We start from the raw sequence: 22,883 nt of genomic DNA, 5'->3' as shown, positions 1-22,883 counted from the left end.
AAGAGGCATGAATAATGAATAATAATTTTAATAATTTGTAAATACATGTTATATTTAAATAAACTTAGCATTGACCTGATGTTCCGAACAATATAACATTTTAAAAATGTGTTTCAATAATTGCACACTTTTGTAGATTTATTTTCCTCCTGTTCATCGTCCACATCATAACCTGTTGTTGTGGGTCATTCTGCAATAATTTCATAAACCTAAACATTTTCTGGGTCAATGTACTGTTTAACTTCATTTAAATCTTCTAGCTTTTTGGCCTTGATCGGCACCTTTCTCCAGGAAAAGGCAATTCTGAGGGCAAAGTTGATAGATTTATTTGAGCATGTAACAGTTGAAGTTTTCCTTCCTAAGACCACCAATTAATTTTTCCATAGACACAATTCCAGGATTAACCGAATCATATTTGAATACCATGAATTTGTGTGCGACAGGATTGTTGTAGTAACTGGCAATTAGAAAATGTGATTGTTGGCGTTACCAATTCAACTGAAATAGCATTTCAGAAACATATTTTTATCAGCCATTCAGTACTGAATGGTCTTTAGACATTTATTCTTTACTTTTCTCACACTCTGTGTATTAGTTCACAACTGGTGCCCTTCTTTTTACAAAATATTGACTCATATTTATTCCTCTGATTAGTATTAAGAGTGGATTGTTGTGCTTCCCATTAAAACAATATTTACCACTGCCACTGTAGTGAACTCTATTAACAGAGGCTGTGTGTACCCTGCCATAGTCTTTCATAGCTGGTGATTCTTATTTTAAGAGGAAGTAGAGCTAGAGAATCGTCCTCTCTTAACACTAATCAGAGCTAAAATGTAAAGAGGAAGATTTAAAGAAAAAGATGGAATATACTGGTAAGAGTAAGAGAAGTCTATCCAGCATTCCCAAGAGTAATACGACCGGATCCCAAGGAGAACAAGAGTTGATAAAGATTTTTGAAATATATTTAATTGACATTCGGCAAGTGGAGACGCAGCCGGCAAAACATCATGTATAAATACAGTACATAAAGTACACACCGTATAGAAAATAACACTATCTAAAATACCTGAAACAGATGACATATCTCAATACAAAGGTAATACAACTCATTTTATTTGCTTCACAGCTCATGCAAAAGAACCTTCTGCAGGACAGATAGAAAAGATGAAGGTGGGGAGGTCGGTCCATTGGGAAACAAAGTTAAGAGTCAGTTAGAGTCCCCGTACTCGCCAACAAGCGATGAGAGCCCCCGGGATTCATCTTATACGGTGAAATGAAATGAAATGAAATGTCATATGGCTTGTAGTGCCGGGATATCCCAGGATGGGTTCGTCTCGCCAGGTGCAGGTCTTTCCATTTGACTCCCGTAGGCGACCTGCGCGTCGTGATGAGGATGAAATGATGATGAAGACAACACATACACCCAGCCCCCGTGCCGTTGGAATTAACCAATTAAGGTTAAAATCCCCGACCCGGCCAGGAATCGAACCCGGGACCCTATGAACCGAAGGCCAGTACGCTGACCGTTCAGCCAACGAGTTGGACATCTTATACGGTGAATGTATTCTACCGGAGAGGGTTGGAGAAAAATTAACTAGACCATGATGGCAGATAAGGATGAATACAAGTTGCGGTGTGTTTTGCCTTCATTGATTACCTGTTCTACAAAGGTCAGAATTACTTCTAGTAACTTAAGGCGAATTTAAAAATCAGTCTGGAAATATCTTACACAATATATCCTTCTATTACCTAATTCGTACAGCCTTTACTGTGTTTCTGAGGTTACATTTTCAAGTTGAATAAAACAGCCAGCATTCCGTCAACTGCTGTCTCATGAAGACAATGTAATATAACAACGAAGAGATATATCTCGGTTACCATGTGATGTTGTTCTACTTCGTTCTCTGTTTTTCTTCCTCACGTTTCCAGACCTGGAGCGCATTCACTTTTTTAGTCATCTCCTGGTATACGTTTTACTCCACTTTGATGTTTCTCTTTACTTGCCGCTCTAAGTATTCCTCTTCCTACTGTATCTGTTTCCAACTCGTTTCCTAACTTTCTCTCGACCTTCTGCTGCTGCTGGTACAATTGCACTCATTTCAAGTGCTGTGATGCATCTGTGGTCAGAGCCAATATACAGTAAAACCTATCTTCCACTTTTTCTTTACCAGTCCGACTAACCCTGCGCAAGAACCGAGGTATATCACAATCTGATGTCGAACGTACTGACCTACAGTAAGTTAGCCAAACTTTCTTACGGTCGATGTGAGAACCAGAGACATGTTCTTCACAGTAATCACTGTTGAATGGTATTAGCAAAAGCTATGTTTATTAACGTAATCTTTATATTATCGATGTATTTCAAAGATAAATACAGTCCTGTTGTGGAGCACGTACATCATCCAACGAAACAATAAATTCATTATGCCACAAGAAAAGTGTACATATGTTGAATGATGATGATAAATGATGGTGATTATCGTTATAAGAAGCCTCGGATATAGGTCAGCGGCCCCCGTATGTTCATCCCTCAGCCCAAAGTTCGTTTGGATCAGCAACGGATCTACTATCACCGAGCTCGATAGCTGCAGTCGCTTAAGTGCGGCCAGTATCCAGTAATCGTGAGATCGTGGGTTCGAGCCACACTGTCGGCAGCCCTGAAGATGGTTTTCCGTGGTTTCCCATTTTCACACCAGGCAAATGCCGGGGCTGTACCTTAATTAAGGCCACGGCCGCTTCCTTCCAATTCCTAGGCCTTTCCTATCCCATCGTCGCCGTAAGACAAATCTGTGTCGGTGCGACGTAAAGCAAATAACAAATAGCAAAAAAAGGATCTACTATCACCTGACAAACACAGCCAACAATGGAATGCTACGGGAGAAAATAAAAAATATAGCCATGTTGTTAAATATTATTATTATTATTATTATTATTATTATTATTATTATTATTATTATTATTATTATTATTATTATTATTATTATTATTATTATTATTATTATTATTGCTGGCCTTTTCCCCAATTTATTATTGTTGGTATTTGATGTGGATTTGACCCATTTTTATGGCCAGATAATTCTCCAGACGCCAACCCTATGTAAAGGAATGAATTTAATTTTATGTTCTGTATTGTTACATAGTTAATAGTGTGTTGTATATGAACTGTCAGACAAAATACAAGCAACATCCTCAAGGACAAGGTCATTTTATTCACAAGCGTTGTGACAGGTAGTTCATCACTACAGGAAAATATGATTACAAATTCCGACCAAACGAAATACACATATCACAGTAAAAGTTGTCCAAATAATCGCGTCAATACACAGTGTATCCTCCTCTGGCAACAATGCAGGCGTGTTTTCGCGCATGCAAATGGTCATAAAGGTGCCGAATGGCATCCTGCCATAGATAGATCGTCCAGGCGTCCTGTACCTTTTGATGCAATTCGGAAGTGGTTCTTGCAGGCTCTGGAGAACGCTTAAGTTCCTGCTTCAATCATGTCCCATACGTGTTCAATTGGCGAGAGATCTGGTGATCTTGCCGGCCAAGGCAGTTGTTGTACACCACGTAGAGGATGTTGCGTTACGGCAGCTGTATGTGGACGTGCATTGTCCTCATGAAAATGCACTTCACCGTCCTATCGAAGAAATGACAGTAGCACGGGGACTTACGTTGCCATGCAGAAATAATATTTCTTGGAGGTCCACCTTAGTTTCTTCTAGCCACTTTATTTTGACCTTCTTTGAGTTGATTACTTTGAATAATATTTTAGTTAGTCTGTCGCTGTTCATTCTGTAGATATGTCCATAGAAATTAAGGCGCCTTTTCCGTACGGCATCAGTACACCTGTCGGTGAAGGAGTAGAGGTCCGCTGTTCTCCTCTTAATCCACATTCAATTTTCTCTCGTAGGACCATAAATTTTCCTGAGAATTTTCCGCTCCTGCTTTTCAATTTCTGTAATTTTAGAGTGACCACCTAAGCATATGGTTTCTGAGGCATATAAAACTTCGGGCAATACAACTGTCTTGTAGTGTCGTAATTTTGCATTACGCGATATGACTCTTTTGCTGTAGTAATTCCACGTCAGTCTGTATGCCTTATGTAGTTTGGTGTTTCTTTCTACATTGGCACTACTGTCTAATCCTGATGGTAGTATAATTTCTCCAAGGTATTTGAAGGAGGGCACCTGTGAAATTGAGCCGCTTTCCATCTCTAGCGGAGTTCTTTTGCTATTTTGACGTAGATTTTCCATGTACATGGTTTTCTCGTAGGATATCTGGAGGCCTGCCTTTGATGCTATATTGTGTAGTCTCTGTATTGCATACCTTGTTTCATCCTCAGTCTTAGTAATGATTGCGAGATCATCAGCAAATGCTAAACATTTCACATTGACCTTGCTTCCCAAATTTCCCATGTTCACACCCTTGATATCCTTTTTCCACTCTCTAATAACTTCGCCTAGAACTAAATTCAACAGAATAGGGGAGATGCTGTCACCTTGACGAAGGCCCGTACATATTTCTAAAGGCTCAGAGATTTCTCCTAGGAATTTCACTTTAGAGGTCGTATTTGTGAGGGTCTGCTGGATAAGTGCTCTGGTCTTCTTGTCCACTCTGAGTTCTTCTAGAGTATCAAATACTGTCTGTCTGTCCACAGAGTCATACGCCTTCTTAAAATCCACAAAGGTGACGATCGTGCTGGCACTTTGGCGAATCCTTAATATCGTCTTCAAGTTCCATATTTGTTCTGCACATGACCGACCTTTCCTGAAACCCGTTTGGTACTCGCCAATCAGGTGATCTGTCTGTTTTTCTAACCGGTTCAAGAGAGCTTTGGAAAGAATTTTGTATGCGATTGGCAGTAGAGATATGCCTCTATAGTTGTTTAGATCTGCCTTGTCACCTTTCTTGTGCAATGGGTGTATTAATACACACTTCCAATCCTGTGGAATCATTTCCGTTTCCCATATTTCTACTAGGATTGCATGAATTTTGCTTACAAGATCATCTCCAAGTTTACACATCTCCGCAGTGATGCCGTCCTCTCCAGGAGCTTTATTATTTTTAAGCGATCGTATGATCTCTGTTGTTTCAGGTATTGTCGGTGGTTGTGAATCGGGGTTGGGCATGGGCTTTTCAAATTCAATCTTTCCTTTGGAGGATCACAATTGAGGATGTCTCGGAAGTAGTCAGCTAGAATGGTGCAGTTCTCTTTGGTGTTCGTTTCTAATGTTCCATTTGCTCGACGGAAACATAAAGATGGTGGTTGATAACTAGATAAATTCTCACGGAAGGTCTTGTAGAAATTCCTGGAGTTGTTTCTAAGGAAATCGTGTTCGATTTCTCTGAGTCTATTTTTGTCATAGGCTCGTTTCTCCCTGCGGATTATTTTTGAGGAGATTTTCTGAACTTTTAGGAAAATCTCCCATCTCTTAGTTGTTTGATGTCCATTCCACTGATTCCGTGCTTTCATCCGTTCATCAATGGCATTATCACAGGTCGTGTTCCACCACCTATGTTTGCGTTTCCTTGGAGGCTGTCCTAATTTCATGGCTGATGTCTGAAGTGTTTTACGAAGGCCTGGCCAGTCCTTGGGGTCCTGCTCTCGTATGTCTTGTAGAAAGGTCGTGGCGTTCCGTCGAAGACATTCTGGATCAACTCTTAGAGATTTTTTGTGTTTAGGTCTGCATCTGTTGGGTTGGAATCTCACTTTGATTTGTGTTAGGTAGTAGTCCGAGTCGACAACTCCCTTCCGTACTCTAACATTTTGGATCTCATACATATTCTTTCTGGAGATTGCGACGTGATCGATCTGGAATTCGCCCAATAACGGGTTTGGTGATTTCCACGTTTTCTTCTTATGTGGGGGTCTCGCAAAATGCGTAGACATTAGTTTTAAGACAAAGGTTTTACAGAAGTCTATAGGACGTTCTCTGTTATTATTCGTTCTCCAATGTGCCGAGTGATGACCAACAATCCATTTGTGTTTCCTCTCTCTGCCAACCTGTGCGTTAAAATCACCTACTAAGATTTTCACGTGATGCTTTGGAATCTTGCTAGTGGTTTCTTCTAAGAGTTCCCAGAAGGCTTCCACTTTCTCTGGGTTTTTCTTATTGTCAGTGTTTGTGGGAGCGTGGGCATTGACCAAGGAGTAAGCTTTATTGCCAGATTTCACAGTAAGTACTGAGATTCTTTCAGATGGGGATGTAAAGTCAAGTACAGAACTGATGATAGTTTTTCGTACCGCAAAAGCTGTTCCAAATTGTGTTAAGTTCCCATGGATTCTTATGGCTGGTTTACCCTTAAATATCCTGTACACTTCAGAGTCAAAATGGTTTTCATCCTGGTAGCGCGTTTCCTGGAGTGCTATAATTTGAATATCGAACTTATCTAGGGTGTCCGTTAGCTGTTTAAGCTTGCCTGTTTTCAGTAGGGTGTTGACATTAATTGTACCTAAGAAGGGCTTTTTCTTTGGACGAAGAGATTTTGAGAAGCTCCGACTCTTCTCTGCATGATGCTCCCGATCCCCCAGAATCCGATGATCGGGAGAAACCGGACTAGGTGTGTCCAGAGCCTAGGGTAGTTGCTGTGATAACGTGTTATCCATCATGCCAATGTTGCAAGTTGAAGATACATGCATGGGATGATCATACTGCTATGATCACAAGGTTACAACTCGATGGTTAAGATCGAGAGGTGCCTCTTGATGTCTTCCGGCTAAATTATCATTTACGATTAATTAGGAGTCCGTGGTTAGAACTTCGGTTGTAAGCCGAAGAGCCAGTTCTTCCGCTCTCTCAGCCGTTGGGAAATATCCTCTTCCGCCGTCGAGACCGTTGACTGCAGTCCTTTTTGCCTCAGTTGATCCACGGCTGCTTATTTGGCTTGGCCTTATTCACACCTGTCCTGCATATCTACAGGAACATCCCCTATCAGACATATGGGACGCGCCGTGTCGGGGTTGAGGCCCCCCACTCCAGTGTCTTCCGAGGAGTTATGTCTAGCGCTTACTCAATTCGGTGCCAGACCCCCACGAAAGCTGACTGAGCACGGTATTATTATTATTATTATTATTATTATTATTATTATTATTTTTATTATTATTATTGTGTGATCTCCGAAGCTGAGCAGCATTCACCGTGGTCAGCACATGGTTACATGGTTCAGTAGTTACCGCATTTATTGTAATCTCCAGCTTAGGACAGTAGTATAAGTGGATGGATCTGCCGCCACCACCGCCACCGGCTCTCAGCAGAGGCCTCCGCAACCTCCTCCTCCTCCTCCTCATCAGGCTCACGGAAGAGGCCTCCTCCTCACGCTGGCTAAGCGCGCGAGCCTAACCTGACATCCGCCATCTTGAAGGGGCTTAACCTAACTTGTTATGCATAAGAGAGCTAGCCTAACCTCACGCAAAGGCCTAACGTCAGTTTTACGGGCGGATGCCATTCCCGACGCCAATTGCACAAGATGGTGGCTATACATGACACCCTATGAGACTCCTTAAGGGTGCTTGCGCAAGAACTTTTGACGCACAAGACAGCAAGCCTAACATCATGGAAGGGCCTAAACTTATTTTTACGGCCGGATTCCCTTCACGACGCTAATTACACAAGATGGCGGCTACACATGACTCGTTATGAGACGCCTTAAGGGTGCTTGCGCAAGATGGCGGTCGCAAGATGGCTGCTATATATTGGCTATTATGAGACACCCTAGGGATGCTTGCGCAGGATGGTGGCTACAAGATGGCGGCTATACATAGCTTCTTATGAGACGGCCTAAGGGTGCTTGCACAATATGGCTGCAGCACTTATGAGACTCCCTAGGGTTGCATGCGGAAGATGGCGGACACAAGATGGCGGCTATACATGGCTCCTTATGAGACGCCTTAAAGGTTCTTGCGCAAAATGGCTGCTGCTCTTATCAAGGAAGCTACCTTAGAGTATAACGTGCCGTGCATTTTCGATTCATTAAATTAAGGGCTTAAGTGCAAAATGTTAAATATCTCGGAAACGGTGCGTCGTAGAGCAAAACGGACAAAATTTTTATGGCTAGTACGTAGGTTCGCAGTATCAGGAACATGATAGCATAAGAAAAAAATACTTTAATGATGAGAACATCGGTTCGGTTCCTACTTAGGCCCTTTGGCATCTGTTTTAGCTTGTCTTGAAGAAAGTTTTCGTAACTTGATCAGGTCTTGCTATGGTAGAGAGTATAACGTACCGGTTTGATTTTTTCAATTTGGCGCTTAAATGCAAAATGATAAATATCTCGAAAACGGTGCGTCGTAGAGCAAAACGGACAAATTTTTTCAGCCAATACGTAGGTTCGCACTATCAGGAACATGATAGCATAAGAAAAAAGTAGTCTAATGATGAGATCAACTGTTCGGTTCCTACCTAGGCCCTTTGGCATTGAAAGCTATCTAATTCTACAAGATGGCGGCTGTACATAGATTCTTATGAGACTGTTTAAGGGTGCTTGCACAAGGTGATTGTTATACATAGGCTCTTATGAGACGCCCTATTGACGCTTGCGCAAGATGGCGGCTATACGCAGCTCTTTATTAGACGGCCTATGGGTGCTCGCACAAGATGGCGGTTATACACAGGCTCTTATGAAGAAAGCTAGCTTAGAGACTACAGCGCAAGAAGGCGGCTGCTGTTATGCATGCGGTGGAGGGCAATTCTACGTGCTCTGGTTTGTAAACAAAGCTACGTTCTTTTTGACAGCGGTCATCTTTAATCAACGGAGCATCGTGCTGCCATCTTTAGCTACTATCCTTGAAATGTGGTGGCGGCAATATCCACGTGACAGCTGTCATCCGCCATCTTTAATAAACAGAGCATCGTGTTGCTATATTTACAGCACTAAACCTCATACTTCTGAAATGTGGTGGAGGGTAATTTAAAAAATTCCGTTAGCTATTATATTTAAACAGTAAAACTTTAAGAATTTGCGAACCTAACCTCTCACCTACCATCTTGAATGAGACTATCCTTCGTTTACGACAAGATGCCCTTCCCGACGCTAATTAGCACTTAGAGGTTACTACACAAGATGGTGGCTGCTGTTATGACCTTCTCCTCTGTTAAGGTACAAGTAAACATGCATCGCGAAGGCTAGAGTCAACACGTGCTGCAGTGATGACGTTATTGTGCATGTTTATACTTGATCGTTTTCTCAAGCGTAAGGAGTCAAAGGAATGCAATAAGTATACATCATGAAACCAAGAGTATGCATGTGCTGTAGCGATGACGTCATCATATTTGTACGTGTTTAGATACGCATATTACAAAAGAAGTGAATGAAACATAACAAAACTAGAATCGAACATTGTACTCAATTTTGTTAACTTCAACATGAGTTTAGAACATTTTTGATGTGTTCTGATCACTAAATAAGTAATAACAAGACTAGAGTCGAACACTGTACTCGACACAACATGTGTTTAGGGATAACTCTGTTCTAAGAAGTTCAGATTACCGCATATTTCTTGTAGGGCTAAAGGGCTAATAGGCCAAAGGGCTAATAGGCTAAAGGGCTAATGGGCTAAAGGGCTAATGGGATAAAGGTCTAATGGGCTAGGGTGCCTCTCCTCTCTTTATCCGGGCTTGAGACCGGCTCGAAATCTAGAGGCGGAGTTAACACCCTAACGGAGAATGTTGGAAAATAATCTATACGAATATAGCTACTCGATCGACTGTATACTACAGAAGGATGACTTGGGTGGGGGTAAGCGCTGGGGTTGTAGGAAGGTGTTTAAGCTGTTGTACTGCCGAGAGAGAGAGAGAGAGAGAGAGAGAGAGAGAGAGAGAGAGAGAGAGCTATTACTTAATAATACCTACACGACGTAATTCTTGCTCTATTTCAAAAATATCTGCTTTGTACTCTGTGTAACCAGCATCATGAAAGGCTCTTAGCAGTTGCAAACGTTTTACGAGTACTTTGGGGTTTTTACAGTATATTATGTCTACATAGGGTAACAGAGGCTTGTGAACTTTGAGCCTATATGCGGCAGTTGATGTGTAGGGATTTGTTTTGATGTAATACGTGCTTCAGGAGTAGCGTTTCTAGGTACAAATTTAACTTGTTTCGATAGCAATGAAAAGTTGAAATTTTCTTCTTCTTTATCTTGCATCTTTTCTTGATATGTTTGCACTGCGACAGAACGTGTAGTAGGCTTAGAAAATGAAGTACAATCAACAAGCTCTAATGGCAATGAAACATTGAGACCTTCTTCTTCTTCTACTACTACTATTTCCCTTTTACTACTGTTTTAACCTACATCGTTATCTTTACTGTCATAATCATGATCTTGCTTCTCTTTATCTTGAAGTTTGTGCTTAGTAACATAACTTGTAGTAGGCCTAGACAACAAGGAAGAATTAGAAATCTCTCGCAGAGGTGTACTTCCTAAAAATAAATCAGTGTTCGCTTGACTATGGTTGAGCTCTTTGTATTTTATTCTCGATGAATCTACATTACACGCGGCTTCATGATGTCGAGCGTTGTATGCGTTCTTGAACTCTCTTCTACAATGTTTGCATTGAAAAATTGCCCTACATGATATCTCATGACGTATCTTGTGATAGCTTTGGGAAAATGCTTTTCTGCACTCTTTGCAAATATACCTAGAATTAGGGTTTTCTATGACGGACTTCTTCTTTAAATCTGCTAGACACTTGTTACGCGCCACTTCGATGATGCGAACAGCTTAGCGATTAAGAGTAAACTAACACAAAAGCGTATAACCAAGGTGTAAAAGTGAGGTTTAACCCCGTTAAGATAGCAGCAGTGAGGTCAGCGATGTTCTGTTGTTGGATTTTAAATTCCACGCTACGACATGCATGAGGTGGAAGCCTTGAGGTTTAGCGCCGTGAAGATGGCGGCAGTGAGGTTAGCGATGCTCTATTGTTCTTAAATGTGAGATTAGGGTCCGTCAAGATGACAGCTGTCAAAAAAAGCACTTGGCTTTGTTTACAAACAAGTGCACGTGGTCGTGACGTCACGGTCACGTGGTATGCTATGTCAGCACACCACGTTTAAAATCCATGCCCACGTATTTAAAATTCGTTAAAAAAATGAAGACTTTAAATTCCATGCTGTACGTCATTAAGACCAGCATTAAGAATCTTGTGAACCTAGCAGTAGTAAGAATAACGAAGTTTAAAAACGTGTAATCATCACCTGTTTATTTTTCATGCATCGACTAGCATACTAAACTTCTTCCTCTAGAGTATACAACGAACGCAATTGTGTCCTGCTCTCTTAGCATAATCTATGTGCACGAAATTAAAGCACAAAGAATAGTGATGTTTAAAAGCGTGTACACATCACCTAACGAGTATGCATGCATCAACTATCGTACTAAACTTCTTCCGCTAGAGTTTGTAGCAATTGCATGTGTGCACTGTTATCTTAGCATAATCTACGTGCACGAACGTAAAGCACAAAAAATAGCTATGTTTAAAAGGGTGTACACATTACCTCTCAATGATGCATGTATCGATTATCGTACTAAACTTATTACGCCAGAACGTAAAACGTTTGCATGTGTGTACTGCTATTCTAGCATGGCTTATGTGCACGAACTTAAAGCACAAAAATAGCTATGTGTAAAAATGTTGTAAACATAGCAGAGTTTTTACCACGTGGGCGTGGATTTTGAACGTCGCATGCTGACGTAGCATACCACGTGACCGTGACGTCACGAACACGTGCTCTTCTTTGTAAACAAGCCCACTTGCGTTTTTGACGGCTGCTATCTTGACGAAATTAAAAATCACTTTTAAGGACAATAGAGCATCGCCAACCTCACTGTTGCTATCTTCACGGCGCTAAACCTCAAGGCTACATCCTTATGCATGTCGTAGCGCGGAATTTAAAATCCAACAACAGAACATCGCTAACCTCACTGCTGCCTTCCTGAAAAGTTCAGTGTTCCACACACTAAAATCTATGAAGCAGATACTGATTTCTGTTAGAAAAACGAAACTCATTGGACCACTAATAGGTCGGGGATTTTTTCTTTATTAGGTAATTCTGATAAGACGTGACCCCTGGGTTCCATTCCCTGTTATGTGTGGCATGAATTTCTTCGGTTCTGAACACAATACCGTGCTACGCTTAACAAAGTAGATGCGTTCTTGCTAATAACAATCGATGAGGGTGTTGCTGCTGTTAAAAATGTACCCACTTCAGCTAACTCCTTCCAGGAGAAGAAGGAGAAGATGGGCGTGGTAAGGTGGTGGAGGAGCCCTTTTGCCCTTTAGTCCTTTAGCCAATTAGCCCTTTAGCCCATTAGCCCTTCAGCCCTTTTGCCCATTAGCCCTTTAACCTATTAGCCCATTACCCCTTTATCCCTACAAGGAATGTGCGGTAAGGAGGAGGAAGAGTCCTTTCATCCTTTTGTCCTTCTGATAAGACGTAACCACTGGGCTCCATTCCCTATCATGTGTGTAGCACGATTACTTTTTCGGTTCAGTATTTTACAATCATCTTGCATAGTAGCCCTCGCCTGAAAAAGCTACATGCATGTAACCCATGCCAACAGACTGAAATAATATGTTTCCGAACCGATATTTTATGTTACATGTTTATGCGATAACTTGTTCGACTGCTTTTCGCACAAGACAAATGATAGAAGGCAAATCATTTGAAGTTGTACTTTTGTTGTATTCATATTATCGTTTGCCGGGCGAGTTGGCTACGCAGTATGTGCACTGCCGTATGCATAAGATCGCGTTGTATGTTCGATAGAGATATGCCTTAACCGAGCGGGAAGAGGAGGAGGACGTTATAACAGCCGTTATCTTGCGCAAGCTGTTCAGAATTCTAGCATATTATTTTTCTCTGTTCGAATCCATCTTCTTAGAACAAAGGTATCCCCTTACATGTTCTGCACACATGTTGTATCGTGTATCGTGTTCTATTCTCGTCTTGATCACTTATTTAGTGTTCTGAACACATCAATCAATGTTCTAATCACATGTTGATGTTAACGACATCGAGTACAGTGTTCAATTCTAATCTTGTTATGTTTCAATCACTTCTTTTGTAATCTAATCCTTTTAGAACAAAGGTATCCTCTGACATGTTCTAAAAACATGTTGTATCGAGTAGAGTGTTCGATTCTAGTTTTGATCACTTATTTAGTGAACTGAATACATCGGACAATGTTCTGAACTCATGTTGAAGTTAACGACATCGAGTGTAGCGTTTGTTTCTAGTCTTGTTATGTTTCAATCACTTCTTTTGTCATCTGCAAGTCTAAACATGCATTATGATGTTATCGCTCCACACTCTTGCCTTCGCGATGCAGGTTTAAACTTGTTCAATTCAGATATAAAGCTATGCCTTGGCATAGGAGGAGGCCTTAACAGCATTTGTATAGCCGCTATTGCTTTAATGTGGCCGCTGACAGCTGTCAAAAATGCACGTAGAATTTTTCAAATTACCCGCCACCAAATTTCAAAGATATGAGGTTTAGCGCTGTAAAGATAGCAGCACGATGCTCTCTCGATTAAATATGAGAGCTGTCAAAAAAGCACGTAGAATTTTACAAACAAGAGCACGTGAAATTTCAAAATGCATGCATAACAGCAGCCGCCATCTTGTGCCGGCACCCCCTAGGCCGTCTCATAAGGAGCTGTGTATAGCCGCCTTCTTGCCCAAGCATCCCTAGGGCGTGTCATAAGAGCCTATTTATAGCAGTCACCTCTTGCAAACGCCCTTAAGCAGTCTCATAAGAAGCTATGTATAGTCGCCATTTTGTGTCCGCCATCTTGCGCAAGCGTTCCTAGGGAGTCTCATAAGAGCAGCAGCCATCTTACGCAAGCACCCTTAAGGAGTGTCATAAGGAGCCATGTATAGCTGCCATGTTTTAGAATTAGATAGCCGCCAATGCCAAAGGGCCTAAGTAGAAACCGAAGCGTTGATATCATCATTAGACTACTTTTGTTTCATGCTATCATGTTCCTGATACTGCGAACCTCGCTATTAGGCAGAAAAATTTGTCCGTTTTGCTCTACGATGCACCGTTTTCGAGATATTTAACATTTTGCTTTTAAGCCCCAAATTTAATGAATCGAACTAGCACGGTACGTTATACCCTCTACCATAGCAAGACCTAATCAAGTAACGAAAACTTGCTTCAATACAAGCCAAAACAGACCAAATGCCAAAGGGCCTAAGTAGGAACCGAACCGTTGATCTCATGATTAGACTATTTTTTCTTATGCTATCATGATCCTTATACTGCGGACGTAAGTGTTGTGCATAAAAATTTTGTCCGTTTTGCTCTACGACGCACCGTTTTCGAGATATTTAACATTTTGCATTTAAGCCCCAAATTTAATAAATCGATCCAGCACAGTACGTTATACTCTCTACCATAGCAAGACCTAATCCAGTTACGAAAACTTGCTTCAATACAAGCTAAAACAGACAAAATGCCAAAGGGACTAAGTAAGAACCGAACCGTTTATCTCATCATTAGAATACTTTTTTCTTATGCTATCACGTTCCTGATTCTGAGAAGCTACGTATTGGGAAGAAAAAAAATTGTCCGTTTAGCTCTACGACGCACCGTTTTCGAGATATTTAACATTTTGCATTTAAGCCCCAAATTTAATGAATCGAACCAGCACGGCACGTTATACTCTAAGCTAGCTTTCTTGATAAGAGCAGCAACAATCTTGCGCAAGCACCCTTAAGCCGTCTCATAAAAAGCTATGTATAGCCGCCATCTTGTAGCCACCATCTTGTGCAAGCATCCCTAGTGTGTCTCATAAGAGCCATCTTGCGACCGCCATCTTGCGCAAGCACCCTTAAGGCGTCTCATACGGAGCCATGTATAGCCGCCATATTGTGTAAGTAGCGTCGGGAAGGGAATCCGGCTGTAAAACTAAGGTTAGGCCCTTCGATGAGGTTAGGCTTGCTGTCCTGCGTGTCAAAAGTTCTTGCGCAAGCACTCTTATGGAATCTCATAAGGAGTCATGTATAGTCGCCATCTTGTGCAATTGGCGTGGGGAAGGGCATCCGGCCGTAAACTGAGGTTAGGTCCTTCCGTGAGGTTAGGCTAGATGTCTTGCGCGTCGAAAGTTCGTGCGCAAGCACCCTTAAAGCGTCTCACAAGGAGTCATGTATACCCGCCATCTTGTTCAGTTTGCGTCAGGAAGGCATCCGGCCGTAAAACTGAGGTTAGGCCCTTTCGTGAGGTTAGGCTAGCTCTCTTACGCATTAAAAGTTAGGTTAAGTCCCTCCAAGATAGCGAATGTGAGGTTAGGTTCGCACTCTTAGGCGTCAGGGAGGGCATCCATCTGTAAAACTGAGGTTAGGCCCTTTCATGAGGTTAGGTTAGCTCTCTTACGCATAAAAAGTTTAGTACCTCAAAGATAGCGAATGTGAGGTTAGGTTCGCACTCTTATGCGTCAGGGAGGGCTTCCAGCTGTAAAACTGAGGTTAGGTCCTTCCATGGGGTTAGGCTTGCTCTCTTACACATAAAAAGGTCAAGTCCCTCCAAGATAGCGAATGTGAGGTTAGGTTCGCTCTCTTAGGCGTCAGGGAGGGCATCTAGCTGTAAAACTGAGGTTAGGCCTTTCCATGAAGTTAGGCTTGCTCTCTTACGCAAAAAAGGTTAAGCCCCTCCAGGATGGCGGATGTGAGGTTAGGCTCCTGCTCTTAGCCAGCGTGAGGAGGAGGCCTCTCCCGAGAGCTTGAGGAGGAGGTGGCGGAGGCCTCTGGGGAGAGCCGGTTGCGGTGGTGGCGGCAGAATCATGCACTTATACTACTTAGGACGCATGTTCAGTTGTCCTATTTGCGGGCACAGTCTACGCCGTCAACGCCCTGGTTTGGATTAGGATGTGGTCCTGCTTTTTAATACGAACCAACTGATTCAACAAAAACATGTCCTTGAATATTTAGAAATTGAAAATACGATTCACCCTGGTTTACGATCGGATGCTGTCAGCCGAGGCTGTTCACTTGGAAGGACGTGATTTGAGTTCCCGTGAGCATATCGAGAAATGTAGAAGCGAGATTTCCACTGTTTGAGATGTACTATGCGTGGAACTGAGATTCACTCAGCATGCCCGAAAAGTGAGTACCAGGTTAGTTCATGGAAGGAAAAGTGACCGGACATAAAGCTAACCACTCCATCGCCTCCGACACCGAGTTTAGGAACAGTAGAAGCTTTTACCTTCCACTTCTCTAAGAGCCTTCTTGGCCTGAACGAACATGGCTTTGCCTTTTTCTAGTGGCTGTTTATTCATATGCTGGACATAAATTTTCAAAATTATCATATAGTCCTAAATACCTTTCTGCTGTGCCGTAATTCTGGCCGACATCACTACAGGTAAGCATTAACAAAATAGTAACAGGTCATTTCGTGGTCTCATGTCAATACATACTTAGCGTCTTCCACCAAGTTCGTTATTTTGACTGCTCTCTCCTCTTCGTAAACACACTGTACTGATAGGTCTCTCAACTTAAGGAAACAATTGGTAGCACACACGGTGAAGGCTGGTCCTCGCCTCTTCTGGCTAGCGATATTATTATTCGCTCAGGGAGGATGATAAATGGTTCTCCTTCACTCGGTTTCTTTTTAAACTGGGCTACTTTATTTTACTTCCTCCACTCTCTCTCATTCGTTTTTTTTCTTCGTCTGCTCTTCACAAAAGAATCCAAACGGAAATGCACTGTTAACTATCTTGTTTCTCTTCTAATCCTTTTGTAGTTCCCTCTACCTTTATTCTCCCCCTTTATCAGGCCATGCGCTTCAATATCACCATTCCACTTCCATTTAAATTGGCTCCAATGCGGAATACTCTTAAACAGATCTGTAACCTTGGGATGAAATGAAACAAAAAGAGCTATCCCGTTCATCCATTGTAATCAAAAGTAATATTCTTTAAATATACATATCTGAAGTTGAGCGCATATTTTAATTAAGAAATACGTTTCTAAAATTGTAGTAATTCTCTCGCTGAAATGTTGTTCCATTTAAATTGTAGCCATCAAAAGTGGGAGTTATATTACAAATAAATTTTACGTAGCTTGACAGCAAGGCATAAATATATGAATCATGAGACAGAGGAAGGTTGAAATATTGCGTTTATAATGCATTGTTTATTACGGCTGAAGAAGTGAGGGCGAGTCCTCTGTATTCATAACAATTCTCCAGTAGAAGACAAACCAATAGCCGCTGTTTAAACGAAGAGCGGAATACAAAGGCCATTGGCTCATAAGTGAATTAATTGTCTACCACATTACGTGAAAAAGTCATTCAATTTTCACATATCTGAGGATTGACGATCGCACGAAGGAAAGGAGGAAGGAAGGTGAAAGAAATCTAACAATGATTAAGATTTTAAAAAATAATGAAGGTCCATCTACACGTCCATAAAGGGCAAAGGCACGCCCACGACTTACTTTGCTTCCTTCTTCTTAATGTACACCGAATAGTCCTGATATGTTTCGCTATGATTCTGTCGAACCGTCTTCCCTGGACTAAGAGTAAAGAGCGCCTGCTGCCATCAGTCCTTTTTTCTTACAAGTATATTGCTGAGAATATAAGGGCCTAAAATATCTACTTATAGCGATTTCTCAGCTGACTGTACAGTCGAAAGTTGGGGTATTAGGATGTAAAATGATCTAGTTTTATTCCTTCAAATGCTCATTTTCAACGTCCGTAGAGCATTGTTTCTAAAGTTGGTAAGCAATTTTCTCTCAGAAATTTGTGACCAAGCTCTGGCTCCATGGCTAAACGGTTAGCATGCAGGCCTTTGGTCACAGCGATCCCGGGTTTGAATCCCGGCAGGGTCGTTTTCATCATCATTTCATCCTCATCACGACGCGCAGGTCACCCACGGGAGTCAGTTCAAAAGATCTGCACCTGGAGAGCCGAACATGTTTTCGGACACTCCCGGCACTAAAAGCCATCTATTTCATTTCATTTCATTGGGCCCAAACTGTATTCGTCAAACATCTGCCATGAGATAAAATATGCAAATAACACATTTATAATTGTCGACTTGCTAATTTTTCTGGCAGTAAACCTCAAGTTGGGAAACAAAGAGTTCCAGTAATGTGATTCGCAGGCTGTGCTAGATTAAGTTGTCGACCAGCCATCGTACCTGTATTCAACAGATCGCCCATGTTGGTGAAAAAGTAGCTGTACTACGCTTGCGATCAAGTGCTGGGGTGACCTGGCGATAGAAAACGGTGAAGACTCTTTTGCGGAATTCCGTGCAGTGTGTAACATCCCCATTCCTACCAGCGTCTCCAAAGCACAAATCGTATAGCTCGAATACAGTGATGGACCGGCGTGTCAAGTATCAGTAGTTATCACAACATCCAGGAGAAAAGCAAGATGAAAACTATCTAACTCCCCAATACCTTCCCACGGCTGTTCCGCCGCAAGTTAACTGCCCTAGATCGCACGTCAGGCAGAAGTGTGCACACGACCCACTAGGGACTGAAAATATACCGGTATTCAAGTATCGGGACTGGTAACTTTCTGCAATGATAAACATGTATCAGAATTGACTATTCCTCCTCTCTGCGTTACTGAGGATTCTACGTTAAGATTAATAAGGAAATAAAAACCTAGGACCAATACCTACTGTGCATAATATTTTAAATTGTATTTTATACAACATTTGTCGTGTAGCATTTAACGATAGGAGCAGTGTTAACGGCGATACTTCAGAATTAAAGTTCATACCTTCCCCTCAACTACTGGTTCACCCAGCTTGAATAAAATAGGTTGTGGCTTAGATTGTAGCACCTATTGCTTTGACCATTCTGTTCAACTACTTTCTCGCGATGCATTTACATACATATATACAGACAGACATCACAGACAAGAATATTACATTCTTACTCCGGACATGACCGACACAGAAAGTACGTATTTTTAAATTCTGACCAAAGTACAAAAAAGCTCTTATTTTATGTGTATATATTTGTCTAGTGTTTTCAGTGCGCTATATCTGGTATGGGCTAGAGCAATTATTTACTTTCATTGACCTGTCTCAGTCTCATCCTTGGCTTGACAGTATGAAAGTGACTGAGGTATGAGCGATGCTAGTAATACCATTTCTTATGCAGCCAGTCCCTGTTATGAATGGTGTGAAAATATCGCTCATAGGGTCGGTTGGTGCATGCATTTCAGTGGGCTTGGCAGAATGATGTGCGATTGCAAATTTTGGGTCGGTGAGGAAAGCAACGGAAAACTACCTCGCTCCTCATTTCTCTGGTATGCCTCTTCAGTGATGCCTGGGCTATCTATGACAGCTTTTGGTGGAGCTGTGGAGGCTCAAACCAGCTTTCGGGCTGAATACCTAACATACAACTTTGTCTACACCATTCTCTACCACATACCGCAAAGACTTCAACATCTGTATTTAGATATTGGTGTCCAGTTATAACTCAAGAACCGCTGGACGGATTTTTGTGCGGTTTTCGCTTTTGCCTAGATGATTTCCTGAAGAAGATTTTCGTGTATAAAATACTGATCTCTGTTGGAAGTAAACCGAGTGAAACAATTGCAAAGTAACGTCACGTCGTTCAATATTCCGGGTTATGCTGCCTTAAAGATGTCAACAAAATCATGCATAATAATTCAGAATATAAAAAGAGCTTAAATATCTTTCCGGGAGCCCTTATCTACTTTTTGCCACTATAACAGTGGTTATATTTCTTATCAGTAGAAACTTCGCGAGCGAGACTCTGCTTCATGTTGCTTAAACCATTACAACAAAGATACCGTGGAATAACAGTTTATGTGAAATAACTCGAAACAACTGACGATGCATGAACAGTTTCTCATCGTACACAAACTAAATCATTAACGATATCCAATCCATACGCGCAAGGTTTGTAGGATATAAACGAAGTACCCGCAATTACACGCCTATCCTTAAAAGTCCAACCGCAATTACAGTTTTTTTAAAAATATTTGTTGCGAGTATAAATCCCACGCTGTGTACACAAAGAACATTCAGTAATTCAAGAACCGTTTATTTTATTAATATGTGGTTTTCGAAGTTGCCTAAGGGGTCACCGAGTGGAAGCTTTCATGTGTTAACTGTAGTGAAAGGAATCCGAGCTCAAACTATTTATACGAAACAAATCAAAGGAAGTGACGACACACGAATTATATTTTTACGAATTTCTCTTCCTAAACCATTAAATGAATCCACAAGCTGTGTGGGTACGAACTGAAGAACATATTAAGTTCTACAAAATATTCTAGGGGATCGTATATCTATCATTAAAAGGTCACCCAACATAACAATGGCTTTATATTTGTCAAGAGTTGAAACCCTGCGTTAGGCACGATAGGAGCGTTCTTGAAGCTGGGCTTAAGGCTACCTCAACTGTTAATGATATCCTCAAGCTATGTATGTAAGAATTATGGAGTGCAAACATTCTACGTAGAAATCCTGCTCGAGATCACATGTGCTTATTGAAGCTCTCAACTAAAAAGCTACATTCTTCCAAGCCTTCGCCTTTGTCAACCAAATAAGTTTACGAATCTCTATTTTAAAACAGTGATAAGGCAGAATCATTATTTCTATGCAAGTACAGACCTTATCAACAGTTGATATAAATAACCCACAGATAATTACATTTCTCATTCTATATTGTCAGAAATAAAATTAGTCATTGCTGAAAGAAAAACAGCCGCGGCTTCGTTCACAGCACTCAAAATGAAGATCTATGATTTTAGACACCACATCATTCTTTCCTTGTGGCATGAGCTTAAGGACTCAGGCTTGGTTGTCCACCAAAAAATTCGGGGCATCTCCACTACAGGCATGATTCTTCAAATAGACATCATTGCCCTCGAGAAAAAGAAAAGAAAAAAAAGAAAGAAGGAGACTATCGACCCCCACAATCGGGATAGAGACTAACGTGACGCTGTCAGTAGAAGAGAAAAAGAATATATGGAATACGTGTATCCCCTGCTATCGCCTCAAGGACCTTGGGGCTGCGGTGCTTATAGTCGAAACCAGGAGCGCGATTACGTCGTTCTTTGTCACCTTCCGCCACAGACTCGGAAATAACAAAGATATCATTCAGGCCGTTGCTCTTACAGTATAGGAGACATCAATCAATATATTGAGACTCATCTACATGAATCCTCATGATAGAGCACTCAATGTGCAGAAATCACAACTCTTTCCTTTGACGTTTATATTTCACTTTCTTTACTCGTAACAGTTGTAAGCAATTCATTTGTAAACTTTCTGCAGTATTCTAAATCCTTGTGCTCACCTGTAATTTTAGGCGGATTAATGAATAAAAGGGAGGGTCCGTACTTGAAGAATTACCTCCCAGAAGTTTTCGTATAATGTATACCAGTGAAGGTTTTCCCAAGGTATATTAAAGTCCATGACTGAAACTGATGCATGTTTTCTTATTCCACGAATTCTTTTACGAAATATGGAGGCCGCAACAGCTTGGATTCGGAAAACCGATGGGGTTGGATCCGCTGCTAAAAGTTAGTAACTAAAATAATAAATGCGGTGGAAATTGATGGTAGAATGAGTCATTGCTTCAAAGTAGTTATAGGGGTTAGAAAATGTTGTAATCTTTATTTATGAGTTAGTCATTCCCTAGATGGCCCAACCCAGCTAAGGTCGTGCTTTAAATGTGAAGATTCCGTGTCAATGGCTTCCAGCATGTTAAATAACTCAGGACGACATTCTGATACTAGGGAGTTTCTAGATAGGTACGGCTGTTGCCGAGATATTAAAGAAAATGTAAATGTATTATTATTATTATTATTATAATGAGGTAAGAAAGAAGATTTCAAGCATTTATGTTTCCTTTCAAGAAAGTAATCTCCCTGGAGTATTTGTTTTATTTACTGAATAAAGGAAGAAAGAAAGAAAGAAAGAAAGAAAGAAAGAAAAAATTGATGAAGTGCAGCTGCTAGCGGTATCCGAATTCAGCTACCTCTGATCATGTCTACAAAGGTATGATGAGCTGGATGATGAAATACGACACAGGATAAAATGTGGCTGGTTCAACTGGAGAAAGATGATCTGAGTACTCTGTGACAAGAAGGTGAACCGCAGACTGAAACGGAAAGTGCACAACTCAGTAGTGAATCCGGCTATGACTTACGATGCGGGAATGTGGCCCATTACTAAAGCTCAAGAAAATAAGTTGGAAGTGGCAAAAATGCGGATGTTACGCTGGATGTGTGGAGTCACTAGAGGGGATAAAGTAAGAGACGAACGTATGAGAGTATTGCACTGTAAATCAGGACATTACTGCCTAATTTTCCATTGCCATTATAATCCTCATCATTTTCTACTTATTTCAGATATGATAAACCCAAAACTATTTCCTGGCATATTACAATGTCTCAACTGGACACACAGTAGGGAGCTACTTCAATTTCTGATAACTGAGGCACTGGCGTGGAAAAGGTCTTAAAATCATAAAAAGTGCGTTTTACAGGAGAAGAAAAAGATAGACTTGCCAGCATCGTGAAGCAGATTATATTGAACAAATATGTAAAAACAAGGCGTTATCCAATTATCAGTTTGACACGAAAAGCTATGTTAATTATTATGTTTCAGGCACAAATTATGTGATAAAACACATTGTGAATTGTCTAATACGCAATACATTTTTCATCAAAGAAATTCAGCATGGCCAATAAGTCCCTTTATTTCGGTTCGCAGATGGTTGGTCTCCATTCAATTGGTTGTAAGGACGGTATGTTGTTCAGATTGTGGTTATTTCCATACACATTCACAGACTTTAATAAATCACTGCATCACACTGCTCACATAACAGAATGATTTTTTTCATAAAAGACTCACACACAAATCACTACGAACTGGAAACGAACTGGCGTT

This window comes from Anabrus simplex, chromosome 1, assembly GCF_040414725.1.
Source record: "Anabrus simplex isolate iqAnaSimp1 chromosome 1, ASM4041472v1, whole genome shotgun sequence".
Lineage (NCBI taxonomy): Eukaryota > Metazoa > Arthropoda > Insecta > Orthoptera > Tettigoniidae > Anabrus > Anabrus simplex.
This window is presented reverse-complemented; position numbering follows the sequence as displayed.